Genomic DNA, 14514 nt, shown 5'->3' on the forward strand with positions numbered 1-14514 from the left:
ATATGTCTAAATCCTCTATACAGTGCCTATACCTAATGCTGTCATACTGTACACATAACTAAAACCTCCAGAGAGTGCACATAACTAATGCTGCCATCTTGTAAACATAACCCTAACCCTAATACCTCCATACAGTAGACACAACTAATGCTGCCAAACTGTAGATATAAATAAAGCTTCCCTACAGTACATGTATAACTAATGCTGCCATCCTGTAAACTTGTCTAAATACTCCATACAGTGCCTATAAGTAATGCTGCCATATTGTACACATAACTAAAGCCTCCATATACTGCACATAACTAATGCTGCTATATTGTACACTTAAACAATGCCCCCTGTACAATGCGGTTCTGGCACAGTGTAGCAGTATAGTCTGTTATGGTCTTGTGCATCAAAGTGGTTAGCGGGAACATGAGCCCCCAACACTGTGCACATAGGTGGCGGTTTACGAAGATCTATTATCTTTCTTTGAATAGATCCCTAATGGTGTTTATTAATGCCATAGTTTAGCTTTATGGGGGGGGGAAACCTCTCTCCAAATGATAATACCCTTGCTGCTTACAACCGCCACTAGAGGATGCTCACTGCCTATTGATTCCTATAGCAACCATTGAAATCAATGGGGGCTGTATAAATTCACGTGCACTCTGCTCACACTAGTGGCGGAGGAGGGAGATAAACACTAAGATGGCGTCTTTGGGGGAATAACGCAGAATATTTCATGCTGGATTACAGGACGTTCACTGTAGCCGATCCTGTTGTAATCTTCGTGTACCATTCTGCCGACGCATTTCAGTGCGATGCAGCGTTTGGCGGAGGCTCCCGGGATGCTGAGGATTTAGCTGCAGGCGTCTCTCACAATGTGCTGATCCGAGAGGAGGAGGAGGAGGAGGAGATGGAAGGAAACTTGGAATAAACTACAGCAGGAGGCTGCGATACACGGCTGACACATTGTAACGCCACAGCCAATAGAGGCCGGGGATGCACTGTTCATCCGCAGAGCAATTAGTGGCTTTTATCCCTTCGGCATCCAATGGCATGCAGCTCCTCCGTCCTCAGCAGCACATCGCCTCCTTGAAGGAGTTGGAGAGGTTTTGTTTTTGTTGAGTCCGTCCTCCAGCAGCACCCCCCATCGTGTCAGAGGAGGGCTGGCTGCCCCCGTCACTGCACCGATGCCTGCATTGCTTGTACGCTTGGCTCGTGCTGCCCGTCTGCAGAGATGCTGAGCTTTCCTGACCAGACCACTCACCTGAGACCACCCCAGAGCCTGGGAGAAGCCCGCCGTCTTTTGGGGTAAAGCCTTGAATCTCCCCAAAATCAAGACCGGGGAGCACCCCCCGCAGGTACGTCCCTATAATGTAGCATTTGGGGATCCTCTCTGGTGGAATACGTCGCAGTCATGCCAGGCATGTGGGTCTGACAGAACTGCAGGTGAAGATGCTGCATCAGTGATAGCTTATTCAGCTCTGCTACATGTAGGCAAGGTTATTTGGCATGGGTGTTTCACTGCAGCTGCCGTGTAGGTGGCAGGTGCACAACCTGAGGGCTGGGATCCCACTAGGACTATCAGAATCTGTTTCTTGGGGAAGGGGGGGGGGTCTCCAGATGGTCAGGCAATCATTATTAAGACACAGATTGAGAAAGATATTGATTGGAGCCGTCACCGAGTAATGACGCCACGTCCTGAGGTTAAAGGGACACCAACCCCAAAGTCAGTAGAAGCGCAGCGACTGATGTAAAGGGGCTCTCCGAACTGTCATATGCAATGTAGTGAGCATGATCCAAGTGCAAAATACTACCCCCCGCCTGAAGGGACGGATAACAGGGGACAGCCTAAAGCTAATGGACCCCAGTGGAAAAATTGTAAAACCCGACCACCGCCACCTGCCATGCGGATCAGACCTCTGCATACCCCACCTCTTAGGTATGTCCCTTGTAAATTATAGGACCTCCTATGAAATATTAGAGGAGTTGTTCTATAAAGACCAATCAAGGGCCCAAACCAGGAGGTGGTGTCTGCAGGGGCCCCGACCTGAATGCACCAGAAGCAGGCTGACCAACCGATCATGACGGGTCACCGACAACACAGAGGCTGCAATACCATGCGGGGATCTCCAACTGATGCATGATAGATAGATAGATAGATAGATAGATAGATAGATAGATAGATAGATAGGAGATAGATAGATAGATAGATAGATAGATAGATGATAGATAGATAGATTGATAGATAGATAGATAGATAGATAGATAGATAGGAGATAGATAGATAGATAGATAGATAATAGATAGATATGAGATAGATAGATAGATAGATAGATAGATAGATAGATAGATAGGAGATAGATAGATAGATAGATAGATACATAGATAGATAGATAGATAGGAGATAGATAGATGGATAGATAGATAGATAGATAGATAGATAGATATGAGATAGATAATAGATAGATATGAGATAGATAGATAGATAGATAGATAGATAGATAGATAGATAATAGATAGATAGATAGATAGATAGATGGATAGATAGATAGATAGATAGATAGATAGATGGATAGATAGATAGATAGATAGATAGATAGATAGATAGATAGATAGATAGATAGATAGATAGATATGAGATAGATAATAGATAGATATGAGATAGATAGATAGATAGATAGATAGATAGATAGATAGATAATAGATAGATAGATAGATAAAAGATAGATAGATAGATAGGAGATAGATAGATGGATAGATAGATACATAGATAGATAGATATGAGATAGATAGATAGATAGATATCTAGAGACCTCAATGCAAGGACAGGGAGGGAGAGAGACTACCTGACAACTGACGGAAATGTCTATATATTTGGAGCAGACACTCTGACAGCTCAGTGCACACCGAGAGGAACAGCTATGACAGCACAGTAAATAAATGTGGCAGAACATTGCTGAACTTATGTCGAAGCCTCAGACTTCATATTCTCAATGACCGAACCAAGGGAGACTCTCTTGGTAGACATACCCTAAACTCCCATGTAGACAACAGTGTGGTAGACTATGCCATCACAGATATGGACCCAAAAATGTTGGGGGTTTCATAGTCACCCCACAGACACACCTGTCAGACCACAACCAACTGCTCCTATACATTAAATCCACAAGTAAACCGCCGTCACAAACATCACAGCAGACCGGCCTCATTAGCCTACCTCCATCTTTTAAATAGTCCAAGATGTCAGCCCCAAAGTATATGGAGACCATAAACAGCGCAGAGATCGAGGAGATGCTCCATAACTTCCATAGTAAAGTGTATGTGCTGAACCCAGAAGGAGTAAATCTCGCGGTAAGGGACTTTAATAATATACTTTGCACCATGGCGTAAATGTCTGACCTCAAAAGATGCAACAAAAGTTTAACAAAAAGCAACAACCCAAAAATTGGTTGGACCGGGAGTGTAAAGATATAAGGAAGGCGCTAAGAATGGCCTCAAATAGGAAACACCAAGATCCGAACAACCCCAGTCTGAGGGAGGCCTACAACAACATACAAAGGCAATACAAAAATATCCTCAGAAAGAAAAAGCAAGGCAACATCTCTACCAAGCTCCTCCGACTCCAAGACTCTTCAGGACAACTCCTTCTGGGAACTATGGAAGCACATAAGGTGAGGACTGATAGTAAGCAGCTGTTGGTGGGCGATTCTATCATAAGAGGTGTGAAGTTTGAGGAAAATGGTTTTGTGAGATGTCTCCCTGGTGCTACCGCTAGCAGGGATAGACGAAGTATCCTTAATATTGTTAGGCAAGCAAAGCAGGAAAGGGAGGTGGATGTTATTGTCCATCTTGGGACAAATGATCTGGCTTGCAATGAGGTTTCAAAGGTAAAGGAAGCTTTTCACACACTTGGAAATTATATACGGGAGGTTGCATCAACGGTTTCATTCTCTGCAGTTTTGCCTGTGCATAACCTTCAGCGTGACAGGAAGATGCGCATTAAGGAATTCAGTGTATGGCTTGGTGAATGGTGTCTGAACCAAGGGTTTGGCTTTGAGTCTCATGTTAGCTCTCGTTGGAATGGAAAAGAACTGTACAAGAAAGATGGTTTGCATCCTTCTCTCAAGGGAACGAATGTCCTCAGTGAACAGTTCAAAGTATTTGCTAAGGAACATTTAAACTAGGAAAGGGGGGCAAAAGAGAGATAATCCAGCAGTCTGACTGTCCCCCTGAACAATGCCAGAAGATGCCAGTAGCACATAGGTTAAGAAATGACAAGCTCAGAGTCTTGTCTACAAATGCTTGCAGTTTAGGGAATAAGATCAATGAACTTGAGGCTATAATGGCATCTGAGAATATAGATTTAGTGGCTGTTACTGAGACATGGTTCAATGGGAGTAATGACTGGATATAACAATACCAGGGTTCTCTCTATATAGGAAAGATAGAGAAGGCAAGAAAGGGGAAGGGGTGGCCCTGTATGTGAAAGATAGCATAAAATCTAATTTAATACAAGTTAGCGAGACCAATTTAGAGTCAGTTTGGGTTACCTTGCAGCTTGATAATCATAAGGTAACTTGTGTAGGTGTGATATATAGACCACCTAGCCAAGTCAAAGAATTAGATGATCTACTAGTTGAGGAAATAGCTAAAATGACATTGAAGGGGGAAGTTATAATTATGGGAGACTTTAATCTTCCTGATGTAAACTGGAAAACCAAAATAGCTAGTTCTGCCAGGAGTACAGATATTCTAAATTCCCTACTGGGATTATCTCTACAACAAGTAGTTGAGGAGCCAACCCGGAAGCAGGCCAATTTAGATTTAGTATTCACAAATGGGAATTTGGTATATGATATTACTGTAGGGAAAAGCTTGGGATCTAGTGATCACCAGTCAGTGTGGTTTACTATAAGTACAGTGACTGAGTCACACCACAGAAAAACAAAAGTTTTAGATTTTAGAAAAACAGACTTTTCTAAAATTAGATTAGTGGTATACGAGTCCCTATCAGATTGGAACAGTTTCAATGGAGTCCAGGAGAAATGGGACTACTTAAAAGTGGCACTATTGAAGGCAACAGATAATTGCATTAGGTTTGTCAGTAAAAGCAAAAAAAGGAAGAGACCACTGTGGTACAGAAAACAGAAGTGGCCAAAATCATTAAAAACAAAAAGATAGATAAAAAAAACGAGGATGACAGGCAAATTTATAAGATTAGGCAGAGAGAGGCCAAACAAGTTATAAGAGCTTCTAAAGCACAGGCAGAAGAGAAATTAGCTCAGTCAGTGAAAAAAGGCGATAAGGCATTCTTCAGATACATAAATGAAACAAGGAAACTAAAACAAGGAATTACCAAATTAAAATCAAAAGAAGGAAGGTATATGGAAGAAGATAAAGAACTAGCTGACTGCCTCAATGAATACTTCTGTTCAGTTTTTACAAAGGAAAATGAAGGAAAAGGACCTCAGTTAGGAAGGAAGACTAATGAATCTTTTTATGCATGTGTCTTTACAGAGGAAGAGGTTCTAAGTCAGCTGTCTAAAATTAATACAAATAAGTCACAGGGGCCTGATGGGATATACCCAAAGCTATTAAAAGAGCTCAGCGGTGAACTAGCAAAACCATTAACAGATTTACTTAACCAATCACTGGTAACAGGAGTCGTCCCAGAAGATTGGAAATTAGCAAATGTTGCGCCCATTCACAAGAAAGGTAGTAGGGAGGAATCGGGCAACTATAGGCCAGTAAGCCTGACATCAATAGTGGGGAAATTAATGGAAACCATACTTAAGGAGAGGATTGTGGAACATCTAAAATCCCATGGATTAAAAGATGAAAAACAGCATGGGTTTACTTCAGGGAGATCATGTCAAAATATACTTATAGATTTTTTTGATTGGGTGAATAAAATAATAGATGGCGGAGGTGCACTAGACATCGCTTATCTACACTTTAGTAGGGCTTTTGATACTGTCCCACATAGAAGGTTTATCAATAAATTACAGTTTTTGGGCTTGGACTCCCATATTGTTGAATGGATTAGGCAGTGACTGAGGGACAGACAACAGAGGGTTGTAGTCAATGGAGTATATTCAGACCATGGTCTTGTTACCAGTGGGGTACCTCAGGGATCTGTTCTGGGACCCATATTGTTTAATATCTTTATCAGCGAAATAGCAGAAGGCCTCGGTGGTAAGGTGTGTCTTTTTGCTGATGACACAAAGATTTGTAACAGGGTTGATGTTGCTGGAGGGATACACCAAATGGAAAAGGATTTAGGAAAACTAGAGGAATGGTCAAAAATCTGGCAACTAAAATTTAATGTTGATAAGTGCAAGATAATGCACCTGGGGCGTAAAAACCCAAGAGCAGAATATAAAATCTGTGATACAGTCCTAACCTCAGTATCTGAGGAAAGGGATATAGGGGTCATTATTTCAGAAGACTTAAAGGTAGGCAGACAATGTCATAGAGCAGCAGAAGATGCTAGCAGAATGCTTGGGTGTATAGGGAGAGGCATTACCAGTAGACAGAGGGGGGGCGCTCATGCCGCTCTACAGAGCACTAGTGAGACCTCATCTGGAGTATTGTGCGCAGTACTGGAGACCATATCTCCAGAATGATATTGAAACTTTGGAGAGAGTTCAGAGAAGAGCTACTAAACTAGTACATGGATTGCAGGATAAAGCTTACCAGGAAAGATTAGAGGACCTTAACATGTATAGCTTGGAAGAAAGACGAGACAGAGGGGATATCATAGAAACTGCTAAATACATAAAGGGAATCAACAAGGTAAAAGAGGAGAGAATATTTAAAAGAAGAAAAACTGCTACAAGAGGACATAGTTTTAAATTAGAGGGGCAAAGGTTTAAAAGTAATATCAGGAAGTATTACTTTACTGAGAGAGTAGTGGATGCATGGAATAGCCTTCCTGCAGAAGTGGTAGCTGCAAATACAGTGAAGGAGTTTAAGCATGCATGGGATAGGCATAAGGCCATCCTTCATATAAGATAGGGCCGGGGGCTATCCATAGTATTCAGTATATTGGGCAGACTAGATGGGCCAAATGGTTCTTATCTGCCGACATATTCTATGTTTCTATGTACAAAACCAGCAAGAACACCAACCTCCACATACAAAACGGCAACATCTGGCTCCAGTACTTCAAGGATCTTTTCAAAGACATCTTGAGGGAGGACCAAAGCCCAGAACAAAAATAAATCACGAAAAAGCTGAAGTACAGTACAGACCAAAAGTTTGGACACACCTTCTCATTCAAAGAGTTTTCTTTATTTTCATGACTATGAAAATTGTAGATTCACACTGAAGGCATCAAAACTATGAATTAACACATGTGGAATTATATACATAACAAACAAGTGTGAAACAACTGAAAATATGTCATATTCTAGGTTCTTCAAAGTAGCCACCTTTTGCTTTGATTACTGCTTTGCACACTCTTGGCATTCTCTTGATGAGCTTCAAGAGGTAGTCCCCTGAAATGGTTTTCACTTCACAGGTGTGCCCTGTCAGGTTTAATAAGTGGGATTTCTTTGAGACCATCAATGGCGTTGAGGAGAAGGCACGTGGATACACAGCTGATAGTCCTACTGAATAGACTGTTAGAATTTGTATTATGGCAAGAAAAAAGCAGCTAAGTAAAGAAAAACGAGTGGCCATCATTACTTTAAGAAATGAAGGTCAGTCAGTCAGTCAGCCGAAAAATTGGGAAAACTTTGAAAGTAAGGGCTATTTGACCATAAAGGAGAGTGATGGGGTGCTGCGCCAGATGACCTGGCCTCCACAGTCACCGGACCTGAACCCAATCGAGATGGTTTGGGGTGAGCTGGACCGCAGAGTGAAGGCAAAAGGGCCAACAAGTGCTAAGCATCTCTGGGAACTCCTTCAAGACTGTTGGAAGACCATTTCAGGGGACTACATCTCTTGAAGCACATCAAGAGAATGCCAAGAGTGTGCAAAGCAGTAATCAAAGCAAAAGGTGTATGACATATTTTCAGTTGTTTCACACTTGTTTGTTATGTATATAATTCCACATGTGTTAATTCAGAGTTTTGATGCCTTCATAGTCATGAAAATAAAGAAAACTCTTTGAATGAGAAGGTGTGTCCAAACTTTTGGTCTGTACTGTATATGTAGGATAAAATCAAAGATTTCCAAAACCCTCTAGACACACCGATCACACTGCAGGAGATAACAGAGAGGATCTCAGTGATAGAGTAAAAAAGCCAGCGGCCCAGATGGGTTCCTTCCAGAAATTATCAAATACAGCCCGCCAGGTATCCAGGCCGCATTAGTAAAACTCTACAATGTTGTGCTGAGTGCCGGCTACTTCCCCCAAAGCTGGAACCGGGGCATCATCACCCCCATACACAAAAGTGGAGACAGGTACGACCCAGCCAACTATAGAGGGATATGTGTCAGCAGCAACCTGGGAAAACTCCTCAGCAGTATCCTTAATAAGAGGATCCGCAGCTTCCTCATCCAGCACAACATCCTCAGCAGAAGCCAAGCAGGCTTCATACCAAACCACCGCACCACGGACCACATCTACACCCTGCAGAGCCTCATCAAGAGCCATGTCCACAATACAAAGCATGGAAAGATCTATGCCTGCTTTGTGGACTTTAAGAAGGCCTTTGACTCAGTGTGGCACCCAGGCCTATTCCTTAAACTTCTTGAAAGCGAAATAGGAGGAAAAACATATGATGTCATCAGAAGTTCCTACACTGAGAACAGATGCAGCGTGAAGGTAAATTGGAGGAGAACGGCTTATTTCCGGCAGAGCCGAGGAGTCGGACAGGGCTGCAGCCTCAGTCCAACCCTTTAACATCTACATCAATGAGCTGGTGACGCCCCTGGAGTCCTCCTCTGCACCTGGTCTCACCCTCCATGACACTGAGGTGAAAATTCTCTTTATGCAAATGATCTTCTGTTACTATCACCAACTGAGAAAGGTCTCCAATATAACCTGAAGATCCAGGAGAAGTTAAGTAACACGAGGGCACTGCCCATCAATCCAAAGAAAACCAACATTATGGTGTTCCAGAAAAGGAACCGGAAAGCAGCCGGGCGTCCTCCCTTCCTGCTAAACAACTGTCCACTTTCAGAAACTGACAGCTACACCTACCTGGACCTAGAAATCAGCCAATCAGGGAGTTTTAAGAAAGCCATGGAAACACTGAAAGACAAGGCGAGCAAAACCTTCTATGCCATCAGAAGGCGTCTGTATCATCTTAAGGCACCAGTGACCGTCTGGCTTAAAATCCTTGACACCATCATCGCCCCAATCCTCCTGTATGGCAGCGAAGTCTGGTCCCCAGACATATACCCAGACCAGGCAAACTGGGACTCTGGGCCAACAGAACTATTCCACCTAGAACTCTGCAAACACTTTCTCCAGGTCCACAGGAGCACCTTAAACAGCACCTGTCGAGCAGAACTGGGCAGATTCCCACTTTACTTTGCTTTCCAGAAGAGGGCGCTATCATTCAGAGCCCATCTGCATAGCAGCAGTCTCAGCTCCTACCATAACAAAGCCTTGCTACACCAAGAAGCCCCAGAAAAACAAAGCACCCTGCAACAAGTCACCCAAACCCAGCCTGCCCAAGCCACCAACCAATACAGCCTGGCAAAGGGGGAAATCCAGAGGACGATAAACAAGAGCAAAGAGGAGTATATTAGCGTCTGGAGGAACGACATACTAACATCACAGAAGCTAACAGTATACCAGAGCCTGCAGAGGGAGTACAAACTGGCCCCATATCTGGAGAAACTCCCCAATCCAAGAGACTGACAGATCCTGAGCTGGCACAGACTGAGCGCCCACAGCCTGCTCATTGAAGGCAGGCGTCACCGACAGAGGTACGAGCCAAGGGAGAGCAGACTGTGCCAGCAGTGCGACCATGAGGCCGTGGAGGATGAGGCTCATTTCCTGCTGCGGTGCCCCAAATACTCAGCAGTGAGGAAGACTGACTTCAGGAGACTGTCTGATCTCTGCCCAGACTTCACCTCCATGGAGGAGAAAGAGAGACTCTCCATACTGCTGGGGGAAGAGGAGAAGACAGCGGCCATAGCAGCACAATATATTACTGCCTGCCATAGACTGAGAGAAGCCTGATATACCATGGACTCCTAGACCCCCACCCTGGACGTGTCCCCATCCCCCTAACCCTACCCAATTATTTCCCACTTGCTTTGGCAATGCTAAAATGTATTAAGTCCTGCCAATAAAGCTTACTTAATTTGATAGATAGATAGATAGATAGATAGATAGATAGATATGAGATATACACTGCTCAAAAAAATAAAGGGAACACTTAAACAACACAATGTAACTCCAAGTCAATCACACTTCTGTGAAATCAAACTGTCCACTTAGGAAGCAACACTGAGTGACAATCAATTTCACATGCTGTTGTGCAAATGGGATAGACAACAGGTGGAAATTATAGGCAATTAGCAAGACACCCCCAATAAAGGAGTGGTTCTGCAGGTGGTGATCACAGACCACTTCTCAGTTCCTATGCTTCCTGGCTGATGTTTTGGTCACTTTTGAATGCTGGCGGTGCTTTCACTCTAGTGGTAGCATGAGACGGAGTCTACAACCCACACAAGTGGCTCAGGTAGTGCAGCTTATCCAGGATGGCACATCAATGCGAGTTGTGGCAAGAAGGTTTGCTGTGTCTGTCAGCGTAGTCTCCAGAGCATGGAGGCGCTACCAGGAGACAGGCCAGTACACCAGGAGACGTGGAGGAGGCCGTAGGAGGGCAACAACCCAGCAGCAGGACCGCTACCTCCGCCTTTGTGCAAGGAGGAACAGGAGGAGCACTGCCAGAGCCCTGCAAAATGACCTCCAGCAGGCCAAAAATATGCATGTGTCTGCTCAAACGGTCAGAAACAGACTCCATGAGGGTGATATGAGGGCCCGACGTCCACAGGTGGGGGTTGTGCTTACAGCCCAACACTGTGCAGGACGTTTGGCATTTGCCAGAGAACACCAAGATTGGCAAATTCGCCACTGGTGCCCTGTGCTCTTCACAGATGAAAGCAGGTTCACACTGAGCACATGTGACAGACGTGACAGAGTCTTGAGACGCCGCGGAGAACGTTCTGCTGCCGGCAACATCCTCCAGCATGACCGGTTTGGCATTGGGTCAGTAATGGTGTGGGGTGGCATTTCTTTGGAGGGCCGCACAGCCCTCCATGTGCTCGCCAGAGGTAGCCTGACTGCCATTAGGTACCGAGATGAGATCCTCAGACCCCTTGTGAGACCATATGCTGGTGTGGTTGGCCCTGGGTTCCTCCTAATGCAAGACAATGCTAGACCTCATGTGGCTGGAGTGTGTCAGCAGTTCCTGCAAGACGAAGGCATTGATGCTTTGGACTGGCCCGCCCGTTCCCCAGACCTGAATCCAATTGAGCACATATGGGACATCATGTCTCGCTCTATCCACCAACGTCACGTTGCACCACAGACTGTCCAGGAGCTGGCAGATGCTTTAGTCCAGGTCTGAGAGGAGATCCCTCAGGAGACCGTCCGCCACCTCATCAGGAGCATGCACAGGCGTTGTAGGGAGGTCATACAGGCACGTGGAGGCCACACACACTACTGAGCCTCATTTTGAATTGTTTTAAGGACATTACATCAAAGTTGGATCAGCCTGTAGTGTGTTTTTCCACTTTCATTTTGAGTGTGACTCCAAATCCAGACCTCCATGGGTTGAAAAATTTGATTTCCATTTTTTTATTTTTGTGTGATTTTGTTGTCAGCACATTCAACTATGTAAAGAACAAAGTATTTCAGAAGAATATTTAATTAACTCAGATCTAGGATGTGTTATTTTTGTGTTCCCTTAATTTTTTTTTGAGCAGTGTATTTGAGGATAGAAAGATAGAATTGTTTTTGTGGATCACATATTCGTTCTTAGATGTGAGAGCCCAGCTGCCAGATGTCTGTCTTTCCTTGATCCAGGCTTATTAATGTGTCTGAACCTCCTGGCTGAAAAAATATTTTTCCTGCTCCCCCTATCCCTTCACTATAAATTAGGTCATTCATATATCTGCAAATCCATGTAACAGTATGGACAGCGAGCAGTGAAGAACATGATATGTAGAACTGCCAGGAATCCTCTGTATCTGTACATTGCTCTACCCGCCAGTCAGATATATATCATTACTGACTAGTCATTGATTCTTACACTGACATAAAATACCCTAAAGATACAGCTGTACTGCAGCTCATGAAGGCTGTCTCTACTCAAAATGAGCGAGCACTCATATTCCTGCACCTACAGGCCAGTATTATAGTAGTTATATTCTTGTACATAGGAGGCAGTATTATAGTAGTTATATTCTTGTACATAGGAACAGTATTATAGTAGTTATATTCTTGTACATAGGAGGCAGTATTATAGTAGTTATATTCTTGTACATAGGAGGCAGTATTATAGTAGTTATATTCTTGTACATAGGAGCAGTATTATAGTAGTTATATTCTTGTACATAGGAACAGTATTATAGTAGTTATATTCTTGTACATAGGAACAGTATTATAGTAGTTATATTCTTGTACATAGGAGCAGTATTATAGTAGTTATATTCTTGTACATAGGAGGCAGTATTATAGTAGTTATATTCTTGTACATAGGAGCAGTATTATAGTAGTTATATTCTTGTACATAGGAGCAGTATTATAGTAGTTATATTCTTGTATATAGGGGCAGTATTATAGTAGTTATATTCCTGTACATAGGAGCAGTATTATAGTAGTTATATTCTTGTATATAGGAGCAGTATTATAGTAGTTATATTCCTGTACACAGCAGTATTATAGTAGTTATATTCTTGTACATAGGAGGCAGTATTATAGTAGTTATATTCTTGTAAATAGGAGGCAGTATTATAGTAGTTATATTCTTGTACATAGGAGCAGTATTATAGTAGTTATATTCTTGTACATAGGAGCAGTATTATAGTAGTTATATTCTTGTACATAGGAGCAGTATTATAGTAGTTATATTCTTGTACATAGGAGCAGTATTATAGTAGTTATATTCCTGTACATAGGAGCAGTATTATAGTAGTTATATTCTTGTACATAGGAGCAGTATTATAGTAGTTATATTCTTGTACATAGGAGCAGTATTATAGTAGTTATATTCTTGTACATAGGAGCAGTATTATAGTAGTTATATTCTTGTACATAGGAGCAGTATTATAGTAGTTATATTCTTGTACATAGGAGCAGTATTATAGTAGTTATATTCCTGTACATAGGAGCAGTATTATAGTAGTTATATTCTTGTACATAGGAGCAGTATTATAGTAGTTATATTCTTGTACATAGGAGCAGTATTATAGTAGTTATATTCTTGTACATAGGAGCAGTATTATAGTAGTTATATTCTTGTACATAGGAGGCAGTATTATAGTAGTTATATTCTTGTACATAGAGGGCAGTATTATAGCAGTTATATTCTTGTACATAGGAGCAGTATTATAGCAGTTATATTCTTGTACATAGGAGTAGTATTATAGTAGTTATATTCTTGTACATAGGGGCAGTATTATAGTAGTTATATTCTTGTATATAGGAGCAGTATTATAGTAGTTATATTCTTGTACATAGGAACAGTATTATAGTAGTTATATTCCTGTACATAGGAGCAGTATTAGTAGTTATATTCTTGTACATAGGGGCAGTATTATAGTAGTTATATTCTTGTACATAGGAGCAGTATTATAGTAGTTATATTCCTGTACATAGGAGCAGTATTATAGTAGTTATATTCTTGTACATAGGAGGCAGTATTATAGTAGTTATATTCTTGTATATAGTAGCAGTATTATAGTAGTTATATTCTTGTACATAGGAGGCAGTATTATAGTAGTTATATTCTTGTACATAGGAGGCACTATTATAGTAGTTGTATTCTTGTACATAGGAGTAGTATTATAGTAGATATATTCTTGTACATAGGAGCAGTATTATAGTAGTTATATTCCTGTACATAGGAGCAGTATTATAGTAGTTATATTCTTGTACATAGGAGCAGTATTATAGTAGTTATATTCCTGTACATAGGATGCAGTATTATAGTAGTTATATTCTTGTACATAGGAGGCAGTATTATAGTAGTTATATTCTTGTACATAGGAGGCACTATTATAGTAGTTATATTCTTGTACATAGGAGACAGTATTATAGTAGTTATATTCTTGTACATAGGAGCAGTATTATAGTAGTTATATTCCTGTACATAGGAGCAGTATTATAGTAGTTATATTCTTGTACATAGGAGGCAGTATTATAGTAGTTATATTCTTGTACATAGGAGCAGTATTATAGTAGTTATATTCCTGTACATAGGAGCAGTATTATAGTAGTTATATTCTTGTACATAGGAGCAGTATTATAGTAGTTATATTCTTGTACATAGGAGACAGTATTATAGTAGTTATATTCTTGTACATAGGAGCAGTATTATAGTAGTTATATTCTTG

This window comes from Bufo bufo, chromosome 7 (assembly GCF_905171765.1).
Source record: "Bufo bufo chromosome 7, aBufBuf1.1, whole genome shotgun sequence".
In the NCBI taxonomy this organism is placed as follows: Eukaryota; Metazoa; Chordata; class Amphibia; order Anura; family Bufonidae; genus Bufo; species Bufo bufo.